The sequence below is a fragment of the Thermobia domestica genome, chromosome 15, assembly GCF_964235325.1.
Source record: "Thermobia domestica chromosome 15, izTheDome1.hap1.1, whole genome shotgun sequence".
In the NCBI taxonomy this organism is placed as follows: Eukaryota; Metazoa; Arthropoda; class Insecta; order Zygentoma; family Lepismatidae; genus Thermobia; species Thermobia domestica.
In genome coordinates, this window is record NC_137468.1 from 155,761,209 (window position 1) to 155,775,585 (window position 14,377).

Here is a 14,377-nt window from a genome sequence, read left to right on the forward strand (position 1 = left end):
ACAGTAACTATTTTCTCTTAGATATTTACTTGAGTAAGATTTAGTTGTAACGTTCACAGAAAAAAAATCATGGCAAATTGTATCTTTTTACAGTTTGTACATGTAATATACCTACAAAAGAGTAACATTTTCATCCATACGTCTATTATTTCTTCATATTTTTCAATCACAAACACTATCACTATCACTTTGGTTTTTATTCCAAATTAAGAATTTCTTAAAATCTTTCTGCAAAAATATTTCTATCAGTTGATTAACAAATGTATCATTATGAATGGCATCATCATATATATGAAAAAACTGTTCTAATTTATTAAAAGTATTGTCATGCATTTTTTTTGAAACGTATACAAAATTTCATCTTGTATATTCATATCCGTAATAATACTTAGTACTTTTGTTTTCAATATATTTTTATGTAGCAGAATACAGTCATGGTTTATTGCGTCTTTCAATCCACGTGCACATCCACTGCAAAGAAGGATACTTCTTCTTTTAGATTCCCACATTTGAAAAGCATTTAATAAGCACTGATTGGTTATGTGAATATTATCGCAGAAACAGACCAATACGTTTTCAGCATTAGACATTTTTCAGTTCGACAAAGTAAACGAATTATATAATAGTTCACAGCGTAGTTTCTTTTACGACTTTCTAATTTTAAAAACGAGTGTTATTTTAAAAAACACGAACGAATAAAATAATCACACTGTAAGTGTTCGAGTAATTTATTACGAGAGGTTAAATTAATAAGAAGTGATCCGTAAAATAAAAAAAACACTAGGCACAAATATCTTCATTGACCACCATACAAAGGAGAAGAAATCTTTTCATCGACTACAACCAGCACAAGAATATTCTTATGTAGCTTTCTTAACCGCGGTATTTATACTTTTCACCGTGGGATGTAATGGCATGTTTGAATTAACCAATGAAAACAGGTTTGAACAAGTTTAAGGTAGACCTGAAACTCATAGTTCCCACCCCCTATTAGTTTTAGATACTATTCTTTTATCCAAATTAACTTGAATATTTCATCTTTGCATCAGTTTTTACAACCGACAAAGTCACCCAGACCGTTTACTGCGCGTGCTTGAATTTCTATGTACTAACATTGAAAGCAATAATTAGAAATCACGATACCTGAACCCCAATAGCTCCTTTGTATTTGCTTGTTTTTAATTAGCCTGTTGGATTCCAACGTATCGATAAATAATGCTTTTAAATCCTTTTAAATATACTTTTGGTTATTTTACATTTAAGACATGTTGGATTACTTCCTTTTGTGACAACTTTTAGCAACGAGTTGGACCATCTTATCTACAGAATACTCCACACTTGAAAAATTTATTACAGTTGTTATCATAAGACAATAGTTATTGAACTTTCGCTAAATATGTTTACAGATAAAGTATTGCGTGCAATAGGGAGGAACAAAATGCTATCGAAAACTCGCCAAATGTTAAGGATTCTTGTAGACAATCCATATAGTAGTAATTTGTGAATGTATGTTAAAACTGAAGCCTACATCATGTATTTGATCAGTGCTAGAAATTCCTGTGAATTTTCATTAGGTAGGCTATATGTTAAAAGCTTAGGAAAGAAAAAACTAACACCAACTTTGCAATGGCAAAGGAGAATAAACTGTTTCACAAACTTCTTCTTATGTCTGAAGTTTCATGAAACTAAAATATATTTGTACAAGTAATCATTGATTTATTTCCTATTTATCTGTATTCTTTTTTTCATGTCTATATGACATATATTCAAAGATCATTTACTTATTCAAACAGGTTTTTTTTATGTCGATGCGTTAGGTTATACATCTCTATTGTATTGAATTAGATTCAATCTCTCACATGCCCTCCTCCTATTTGCTAAGCGGATAGCGTACATGCTAACGGGGGTGGTAGACCATAATCCTGTAGTAGATCATCATTTTATTTACACTTTTCTTCACGAACAATAACTTTGTGAGATTATATATATAAAAATACCCCATTGCTGTTCAAAGGGGAGGTCAACTAAACTTAATCTACCACCTTTTCCTATCATTTCATTTAACCACTTGTTTTTAAAAAGAAGGCCAGTAGAAACAATTTTCAGTTCAAGTTCTTGAAAACAACCATCTTTTAGTATGTATTAATCTTACTTATTTGACACACAGTTGTTCGTTAATTATACTTATGTACTGTTCAAAACAGAAAAGATTTGTTCAAAGTTTTTTGAAAGATTTGATGATAAATCTATAAGTACGTTAGCCATAGTTCACTATTGTTTTCTTATCGAGACCAAACTTTTATTCTTTCATAACAGGTCAGTCCCATGATTCACATTCAATTTTAACACTTTTGAAATACAATTTCCTTGAGCATCCAATAAAATAAAATTATAAGAATTACTATGCTGACAAAGTTTCAATGTTTAGTTTTTCGGTGCTAGTTGGTTCCTACAGTTAGACTGCTTTCTACAGTTAGACTTTTCTTCATTAGGTATTCATTTGTTATTATAGGATCATAATGGCTCAATGGTAAAACGCCCATTTTCACTGCTTAGGATCCCTGGTTCGATTACCGTTTGCATCAATTATTTCATTTGTCATAGCGGGCCATAAGGGCTCAGTGGTAAAGCGTTCATTTCCACTGCTTAGGGTCCATGGTTCGATTACCGTTTGCATCAATTATTTCAACATTTTTTATGACAAACATTAAGTTTGGATTTATTTCTTATAAATTGTGCTGGACAAACACCGTGTCCTCCCACTTCTTCTTCATTCCACCAATTTCATAACCTTTCTAAAGTGATCCGTTAGCGTAACCAACATAATCGTGGAACTCACAGATTTCATTTATTATTCAAAATAATTTCATAATTAAGCGTACACAGATACCATAGTAAGTAAGTAAGTAATTTTTATTTCTAAGAGACAATTTGCTATTTAATCTTTACATTTATTCAGAGTTCGATTCCATGCTGCACAAAGAAAATATTCTGATGCTAGCATTAAGTATCTAAACTGAAGTAAAGTTCTTTTTCTTTGGGGCTTGCGGTGGCTTAGTGGTAAAGCGCTCACCTTTAGTGCTTGGGGGTCGATCCTAGGATGCTCCAATTATTTGAACATTTTCATCACAAGTATCAAGTTTTGAATTATGTAATGGGTAAACACTCTGTATCTGTGTTTCTCAGGATCGCTTTTTATAAAGTGTCTAAGAGTTTTTATACAACAAATCTTCATGACCTAAGTGTAGGGGACTCCATTTCATTTTTCTTTAATCCAAATAGATAATACCATGCCAATTAACATACAGGTTATAGTTTGTCATTCTACACTGAACCCCTTTATCTATATTTACCTTAGATAGTTGGACATTATCGTGTTTTTGCACAAATTTTATATAAAATGCCGTGGCTCGCAAATCCACAGCTTCAAACCCAAAAGAAATACCTAGTTAATTATTCAAGGAATAAAAACTGATTTCATTGTATGTTCCCTGCTACCAACTACATTTTAGTGTTCACAGAAGAAAAAAGTATTCAAATTCTCTATTTTGTTTGCATAAAATTTCTCAAAATTCACCCGTTTTTTTCCCGCTCTCATCATATGCTTTTTTCAAGAGCTTTTATAAAACGAAACAATGTAAATTCATTCACTCATCTTAAACGGATTTAATCAAAAAGTAAAATTCAGACTTTTCTTTCAGTATACTATCATTTAATAGCAACAACTAATTAGTAAACGAAAATGTTGTTGATTTAATTCTTATTTATGGACACCAGCAAATATCTCATTAAACTTGTTTCACCCTACAACTATGTATATTGATTTAAAAAAATAAAAGGAAAACAAACTAATTATCCTGAAAACTCAAGTACAATTTGATACTAGAGGGAAATCAAATTAGTTATGATAGCATAATTAAAATCTTTTCAATTGAAACTGCTAACTGAATAGTGCCGCGTACTGAAAAGCATAAAGATTTTTTCCTGCTTTTTTTAAATTCTAACAACAATTCTTATTCTGAAAATATCTTTTTTCTATGCTTCGAAACGTTACTGTTAATAAAAGGTATCTATAAGTTCAATATGACCCGGAAAGAAAAAAAGTTAGACATTTTATGACCTTTGTTAGGCAGGTTTAAAATTCAAAGCAAAGGAAATTCAAATTTTCCCAATCACCCAGAAAACTTGATTTATTTACATTTTTTTTCTATTTACAAGTATTTACAAAAAAATTTTTAGAGCCCCAAAATTTATCCCCTCCCTCCCATTCCTCTTCCTGTTCCATTTCTTCTTCCTCCTTCTCCATCATGTCCTTGTCTTTGTCTTGCTTTTCTTCTTTTTCCCTCACCCGTCCCTCCAAGTCCCATGGTATCCCGATTATTTCCCCATCATCACACTATCTGTCTTTTTTTTCTGTATAAATGTTTAAAAGTTCAATGTTCACACATTTTTCACATGAATGCCATCTTTTTTTTATTTGACGAACATGTCGTTGACAAAAAGTATGACCTTCTCTACCCTCTATTTTAAATTTTGTCCATACAATATTCATTTGTGGTAAATGGTCTTCCATAAGGGTGGGGTATCATTTTTTGAAAAACACATTTTTCCCCTCACCCGCTAACAATAAGTTATCCATTTTGTTAAACCAATGGATCTGGTTCGAGAATGCGGAAGGGGAGGCGCCGGAAGTACTTGGCTGCGGTTCCATCTTTCTAAAGTAAAATAAAGAAAAGTATTATTAGTACAAATAATTTTCACCAAAATGAAATCAATTATAATCTACACTAATAAAATTCTATTATTCTAATCACAAACTCAATTACATTGTTTAACTTGAACAACAACTTATATATAATTTTAAAGGGGTTAACTTCACAAAAATTTCACCGACATGTAAGAAGTTATATTTGATTTCCGGAGTGGATTTTATGGTTCCAATTAGCGCTAAAAAATTTTTTCCAGGAGCAAAGTTTAAAGTTGTGTTTGTGTTTAATTTTCAGTATTTTTAAAATAACACACTTAAATCATGTCTAGTGTTCCTGTGTTGCCTAACATTGTCCTTAACGCTAATAATCATGCTATTGGTACAAACTGTTCCGGCTTCAATTTCCGGTTGTGGTAAAATACTGGTTTCATATAGCCATGCTACTGAACAAAACAGCAAACTTAAAATCAATTCACTTTATGTAGATATACGTCTCATATACCCATACTACTGAAGGAAATAACAAACTTAAAATCAATTTAACTTAAGCGATAGCCTACGTCCCAAAGTTTTCAAATTCATTTTCCAATAATTGTTAGTTAATAGGGTCATGTCTCATATATCAATGCTGCTGAACGCCTTGGTTAACTGAAATTAACCTACCGATAATAAATCTCACAGTATGTTCGTATGTTTTAATAAACGGTGCTAACGAACACGAAATCAATTTCCGGTTGTATCCTAAAAGTTTCACGTTAAGGCTGGCGCATTTTGTTAAAGTGAATCACAATTTAATTTCCAATGGTTCGACATGTTCTAACCCCTAATGCTTTTGCCTTTGGTGCAAACAAAACCATGGTACCGTATTCACTAAAGCTATCATCTTTACTCCAAACATGTTTGACATCTCATCTACAAATTTTGCATGTCATAATTTTTAATGTTATTGCCTTTCGTGCTAAGACGTACAATTTTAATTCCCGGGTAAGCCTACCCGCATAAACAAACACACCTTAACACCGGGGTGCGGATTTAATTCCCGCGCAGACCTAACACTGGCGTGCAGGTTCAAATCCCGGGCAAGCCTACGCGCATAAACAAACTCATCTTAACACTGAAATGCGGATTTAATTCCCGCGTGAACCTAACAATGGTGCGTGGGTTCAAATCCCGGGCGGGCCTACGCGTATAAACAAAGTTACCTTAACAGCGGCGTGCGGGTTTAATTTCCGCGTGAACCTAACACTAGTGTGCAGGTTCAAATTCCGGGCAAGCCTGCGCGTATAAACAAAGTTACCTTAACAGCGGCGTTCGGGTTCAAATCCCGGGTGCGCTTACGCGTATAAGCAACCAGCCTTAAATGCTCTACACCAACAACGCTGCAAAGGGTCGGAAATTAATTTTCAATAATAAGCATTATATTTAATCTCGGGTTTTATTTAATGTCAATCCAATCCAATTAGCTATAAAATATTCCCCCACATTCAAATGTATTCTGCAATATTTGAATATATCTTTCACGCCATTTCCCTCAAAATCTGACGGACTAAACAAATTAAGTTATTTTTTCACTGTATATAAATCAAATTTCTACCCGGACAAACTCAAACAAAGTGATTTATTAAAAATAAAATACGTTCGCTTCATATGAGTAGTGTCTTTAGTTCAAACCTTGAGTCGGTCATAAATAAACAAACGAAATGTATATCAGTTTTCTTATGCATCTCTATATCAATTTTATACTTATAAATATTCTTTCAACAAGAAACAAAAATAAGATTATGTATTTGTTTTCAATAACCATATTAAAACAGTAAAATTACATTTCTTCTTCTATACTTATTTTTTTCTTTCTTTCTTTCATCGAATAACCCCGTACTAATCATATAATTCTCTTCAATCATTTGTTTTCATTACTTTAATACAAAATCAACTATAATAGGAATTATTGTTCTATGCCATCTGTCAGAGAAATTTTAAATTAACTTTAGTTTAGTTTACCTCCGTGTGCCGTGTTGACATATTTTGTTATTATTCCCGAATATATATTTATATTTTAAAGGTAAAGTATGACATATATTTCTTTTTATCCGTAAAATACTACTAATAGCATTAAATAAAAGGCATAAACCCTTCTCGCAATTGTGTTCTGTTAATAAAACACAGTTTGTGAGGGCATAGTTGCTTCTTCTTCTTCTATCAGTAAACCACCAAACGCTCATTATATTACAAATCCCTAAGGGGGACCCACCAACACATATGTCCCTTCAGTTAAACATAATTATCATAATGTTATTACCTATTCAGAAAAACCCGCAATTGTAGGGACTAACTAATGGGGAACATGCCCTCACCCGGTAAAAACATGGTAGAAATAGCCGAACATAATTTCCTTTTGCTATAATACAATACTATTAAAATCTATGGTGGTCTATCTGAGAGGCAAAAGCCGCACAATTGTAAAAACATATTAGGAATACCCATACATCATTTCAATTCGCTTCCTTGTAATACAATACTGTTTAAATTAGGGTCGCCCATAACTAAGGGGGAAGGGCCCCCGTTACTTGTAGAAATATATTACAATAGTCGTACATAATTCTCTTTTTGCTATAATATAATACTGTTTAAATCTAGGGTCGCCCATAACTAAGGGGAAGGGCCCCCGCCAGTTATACCTACGTGTTACAATAGGAGTACATAATTTCCTTTTGCTATAATACTGCTAAAATCTAGGCAATCTGAGAGGCAAAAGCCACTTAGTTGGAGGGATATAGTACGAATAGGACTACATAATTTCCTTTTGCTATAATACTGTTTAAATCTAGTCAATCTATCTGACATGCAAAAGCCCCTTCATTGAGGAACATGCTACAAATAGGACTACATCATTTCATTTTGCTTCGAGGATACACAACAAGTTTTCAAATCAAAAGACAGTGTTCAATAACCAATGTATTTAGGGGGTCCGTCCTTTCTCTCTCTCTTTCTTAACATTAAAGCTATTGTATGCGTTATATGGCTACCAAACCCCACAATAACTAACATTCAGTAATATTTACTATCAAAACACGATAATGTTGGGGAAAAGCGCTCCCTCCCCTCCCCAAGACTAAAACATTTCTTTCTGCAAATACTAGTCTTAGTTCAAACATTTGCGTTCCTAAAAGATTATCAGCTATGTTGCCAAAGCGTAGTAGTATGCCATCTATTGGCAAATGATCTTACTTAAACAGTTCAAGTCCCCTCTGTACATCGTACATATATATTAGGTATAACTGATTTTAAAGTGATCATGTTTCAGTACACAATCGGTATAACAGTTAAAAAATCGTAACAAATGAATCAAACATTGTAATTAAGCGTACTATAATTAAGCAAATAAAACTCTACAAGTAAATGATCCGTCTTTAGCCCTTGGTAAATCATAATGGCGGTTCTTAAGGGAAACATAGCCGTATATTCATTTTTTAATATGATCGCAATTTTTTAAAATATTTTCGAAATTATTTGTAGGTTCACACTGCAAGTGTTCGAGTAATTTATTACGAGTGGTTAAATTAATAGAAATCGATCCATAAAATAAGTTGCTCCGAGTAATTTATTAGGAGAGTATCTTTTATTCTCTCACACATATTATTCGAACATGATATTTTTTACAATGAGCTTCTAATGAAGCGAAAGAATGAAATAATAATAATAATAATAATAATAATAATAATAATAATAATAATAATAATAACTCTTGTCATAATTACAAAATGGTCGTAGGTTTATTTCCCCATAATATAATTAGTCCCAAGTTCAATTTCTCAAAAGCAACTCGTGTAGTTTACCAATAATTATTCAAAAAACTTCCATTATAATTAAGTGAATAATACAAGTCAATTTAGCATTTAAAAAGTTCTCACCTTAAAAATCAGAGTTCGTTCTGTTAGAATCAGCAACGAAAAAAAAACTTCAATAAACACAACAACAAATAAAGTTTTCAACACGCACTATATCACTGTGTAAAAAACAATAATAATAAACTTTATTTCAATAGTATATATATATATATATATATATATATATATAAGGATTTCAATGTGTCCCTCCCCAAGCATCATGTTTTCATCAGGTTTTCAACCCGATTTCATTAATTATAAATAAAGTCATCATGTCCGCTAACATCGTTTATTCATTGCTACACCAAGAAATCTAAAAATTTCTTATTTACAAGTTCATCAACCGCTGGAGAAATCTCATTCAGGACAGGGTATTCACATTGGGCCATGTACCTATGTACGGGTTCTCATCTAATTAAGGAAAATGCTTACATGTAAAACTTTCACATTGCCAAAATCAGATATTGCCACAAAAATACATTTACGTGTTTGTCCAAAACATCTTGTAAAATGGAAGAAACATTAAATTTCTATCTGTCTTCTTCATCACTGCTGATAAGTATCGCTGTGACAACCATAGTTAATGGAAAAATATTTCAGTATGTCGCCAGACAGTTTTCTCACGGTCAAGGGGAAAGCGTCTAAGGTTATTTCAGTACATATTGACAAGCGGAAATAAAATTAAAAAGTGCATTGACACTCTATATCTGTGTCACCACTCAATGTTCTAACGTAAGCAAAGGGAAAACGCGTATACCCGGAAGTAAACCCATTTACAAAAATAAAATTGTGTTCATTCTAAGCTAGCCTTCTCTGGGAGACGGAAGAACAATTCAGTCACTCCGTATTTCAAACTTGGCTGTAAACACGGAGTTAACTATAAGGAATAAACAAATCAATAAAACGATGAATATTAACAAAATAAATAAATAAACTATTCAAATCATACACACACACACACACACTTCCTATATCCCAATATGTTTTTTTTCTCACCAATTTACATGTAAGGATTGCGATAATTCTCTCATACAGCGTTCACCTCTGGTGTTAAGGGTCCTGGGTTCATTCTCATTACAATACAGCTTTCACCCCTGGTGTTAAGGGTCCTGGGTTCATTCTCATTACAATACATCGTTCACCTCTGGTGCTAAGGGTCCCGGGTTTATTCTCAGTACAATACAGCGTTCACCTCTGGTGCTAAGGGTCCCGGGTTCGATCCCAGTGCGTATCACATAAACTTTTACACACTGTAAGTGTTCTCAGCTTCTTATTTTAAAAACGAGTGTTATTTTAAATAACACAAACGAATAAAATAATCACACTACAAGTGTTCTCAGCTTCTTATAGAAGCGAACCGTTAAATATATTAGGAGAATATATTTTATTCTCTCACATATTGTTCGACAAATCTTTTATTCTCTCACATATTGTTCGTGTAATATATTCAATATTATTATTATTAATTTAATCACTACTACGGATTATTAATTTAATCACTACTACGGATTATTAATTTAATCACTACTACGGATTATTAATTTAATCACTACTACGGAAGTAAGTGATACAGAATGACGTATCATCATATCAAAAGATTTAATTAAAATTCAAATTTCCATTATTATTTTTAAAAATATCCAGTATAGAGTCTGTACACACACGTATACAGACGCGAAAAAGAGGTCACGACCTTTACAACAATACAGACATGTCAGCACAACTAAAAAAAGAAACATAACAACTTTCCAAACACACGTAAGCATGTCATCAAACCCTAATGACCTAACCCAACCGTCTGCCAACACATCCCATGAAAGGACATGACTTTCTATATTATTTATAAAACATAACGGTACCTGTAGAATAGTTCAGTCTCACCTACTCTGGCCCAACTTTAAAATTTTAAAAGGAAACATGGGGCGAGTGATACCTCGTTCCATAGATTTTTAAAAACTACATATAAAGCGTTTGGCAAAAAATTTTCATATCGGTCATCGTATTCAAGATGGCCGCCAAGACATGTTGTCTGTATTAATAAAACTTCCAGTACCATATGGAAACAGTTAGATATAAATGAACAGAATAAAACTCGTATAGGAAATCACAAAGGGTATTTATCATTCCACGGCTCGAGAATAACGCAACAGAAAAAAGGTTATTAAAGTATAATTGATATAATGCAAAAGAGAAAATGCAATTCTTAGAAAATTATTTTTCCGATCTCCCTCCGTAAGTCCATGAAGCAGGGATGAATGATAAAATCTCAAATGAGAACCCCAATTTTACATGCAATAGGTATGGATTTTCTGAAACACTTGTGTGTACAAGTGACTGGTACTGTAATGAATAAAAATAAGGCGAGATTCAAGTTTAAGTTAACACCCATTTGCATTGCGAAGTGTGATTGAATAGGGAAAAAGAGCAACTGAAATGAAAAGCAAAGTACATTTTTGGACCTTGCAAACATTTTGCCCGCCCCTTCGCCCCTGATAATTTAACGCAATATGTGCAAGATGTTTGGGAGGCATCTGAATCAGTAGGTACCGTTTCGTTACTGAGGATCACAACTGAGATATCGCTGAAAATTATTCGGAATGTAACTGTGGACAACATTTCAGTCAAGCTCATATTCTATCACCTGCAAGAAGACATACGGTAGAAGAGAAATAATCGAACAAACATTGTGCACGTGTCTGTTGAACAAAATCAACGTTTGTACACATTGTTCCACAAATTTGTTTTGCATTTCAGTTGATTCATTTTTGCATCAAATCATTGCCTGCAACCAAAATGGAAGGTGCCATTTAACAAAAAATTTACATACTCTATCCCATTACAGAGACATGTATCTCTTATACAAACACATTTCAGATAACTTTGTTTCGTAGATACAATTTGCAAAAACTAAGGTTCTCATTTGCAATTTCACCGTTCCTTCCCGCTTTACCCACTTACGGAGGGACGTTGGAGCGATATTTTTTTAGGAATTAGATTTCCTCTTTTGTATTATGGCACTTTCACTATAATAATATTTTCCTCTGTTGCAACCTTCTCGAGCCGTGGAATGATAAATACCCTCTATTCGAATTTTTGTTCTCGCATTTTCATATTAGTGGTACTGGACGTTTTATCTGATACAGGTCATTTTGAAGACGGTGATCTATATGAACAATCTTTTGCCACAATGCTTTTTAGGTTTTAAAGATCTATCAAACGAGATATCACTCGCCACATGGATATTTCCATTTAAAATTTTAAAGCTAGGCCCTCGGCCCTCATGAAGTGCGGCCCTGGGTATCACCATGACATCACCATTCGATTTGTCCCATTGTATTTCCTATTTGAGTTTTTGTTCGGTTCATTTATGTTCAACCGTTTTAGAGATATTTCCGTGGAAAGATTAAAATGGGCCACCCTGTACATTGACCTGGATAAAAATAGTAGTAATACCTATTACATGCAGTTGGATGGAGTTCAACATTTCCACAGCTAGATGAGATCATTCTTGAAGAGAAAACTACCATATCGTTGAATTGGGCGTGGAAATGCCACGCCCAATGACAAAATTCTAGCATAGCCGCCATGTTCCCCAGATCTTTCCTCTTGCGATTTTTTCCCTCTGGAGCTACGTTAAAGGTATAACGGTGCTATTCTCTTTTATCGCATATAATTAACAAATTATAGGCGCGTGTAATTCAATAACGAATCAAGAAAGGTCGTTTGGAGAGGCGGATGGCCTTCTGGACTATTAGTGTAGAATTGAAATACCGAGTTTTACATCAAATCAGGATGAAGTAGTGCAATAATTTATACGTAGGTCTATAAAAAGTAGCCTTTGGGAGGGTGGTCGCCCACTCCACACTCCCAGTGGATCCATCAGAGATGTAACCAATGTCATTCACATTATTACATGTGACATGCTAGGTCGTGTATGGCAGGGATGGAGACTATCTAAATATCTAAACGGTTGTCAAAGGAGAGCATATTGAACACTTGTAATCATTCAAAACCAAACTTGACGAGTTTTATGGTATTTTGCATATATTTTTATACATGTAGCTTCCTTATATAAAATGTAGTTCTTGTTCGTAACCCTGACAAGTATTTTTTTTTAATCTCTATAGTTTCCTCATTCGTTGTTATCTCCATACTCCTAGCGGAAGTGATAGGAATTTTACCATTTCCGGTTTCAATGTTAATTGCAATAGTAGCAGAAATGGTAAAATATAAAATAAAACATTTTTTAAATATGTATTCAACGTCCGAAAGACGTTCTCCATCGTGTCGCTACGTTTCAGCTAATCCTCGTTTTGACGAACCAATTATCTGATGATTTTATGACAGAAAAATAATAAGATTTGTGTCCGCCATTTTAGGCGAGAAATGATTGTCGTTTAGCCTAATCCTCGTTATGTCTAAAATCGCGGACAATAAAAAATCGTGGAAATTCAATTAGAGAGAAATTACAAGAGAAAATTTATATATGAAGAATTAAGAGTGCAAAAAGAAATATATTTTTTTAATATTATTATTATATTAGCCCGTGGTTATTATTTTGAAAGAGTAAAGATTACCAAAACTCCTTTATGTATTTACCATGTCCATATATGTATGCGATGCAAACGAAAATCGTATCGCAAAATGCGATGCATCTATGATCATAATTTACTACCAAAGTGGACTACTAATGCAAGAAAAAACAGTATATCACTGTCTTTTCTTCATGACAGAACGGTTTTCTTTCGATCTCACACTATGCGCCAAAATATAGATACAGTACTGAAACGAAAAGATGAACAAAATTGCATTATTGTCATCTGTGAGTTCTCCTCAAAAGAAAATAACATACACAGAATATACATACATTCATACACTAGGATGTATATATATATATATATATATATATATATATATATATATATATATATATATATATATATATATATATGGTGTCCAAGGAGGAAGGGGTAGATTTTGGGAAATTGAGTATGGGTGATTCTAACCAAAAAAAGTTCATGTAAATATAGGTCCTAATCTCAATGATTTGAGACCTACATGCCGTCAACCATTTTCTACTTTATGTTGCACATTGCTCAACCTGTATTTACTATATATAGGTGAGACATAGCGAATTTGAAACGTGATGGAATAGCTTTTCGAACGGTATGGAACACATGGCAGTGGTATCTATGGAAGGGGAGCTAATGAGGGAAATTTGGGAAAGTGAAGGTTATTTAAAGAAATTGGATGGCAACACTGATTCCCAAATATCCCTCACTAACTTCTCGTCCAAATACACCACTGCCACACTTTGCATACCGTTGGTAAGGACATATCATCATGTTTTAAATCCGCTATGTCTTGCCTCTGTAGAATAACTACAAGGTGAACAATATTGAATATAACGTCTAAAATGGTTCGCAACCTGAACCTCTCAAACCGTTGAGATTGGAACCTATGTTCATATGAACTTTTTTTGCTTAGAATCATCCATACTACCATTTCCCAGGAGGAAGGGACACCCTATATATATATATATATATATATATATATATATATATATACTGTATATATATCTCTACTATTCCTTTTAGATTCACTATTACACACATCAGTTAAATTTGATTGTAAGACGCATGCGTTCAACAACTGGTAGGATATAAGATTGTTCTTCACTACAGCAATTAGAATTTGTTCAAATTTTACATAATCTCCGAGATGTAGCAGCCTTAATCAGAGACTTATGCTATGGACGTTTCCGGTAGTATAATGAAACGAG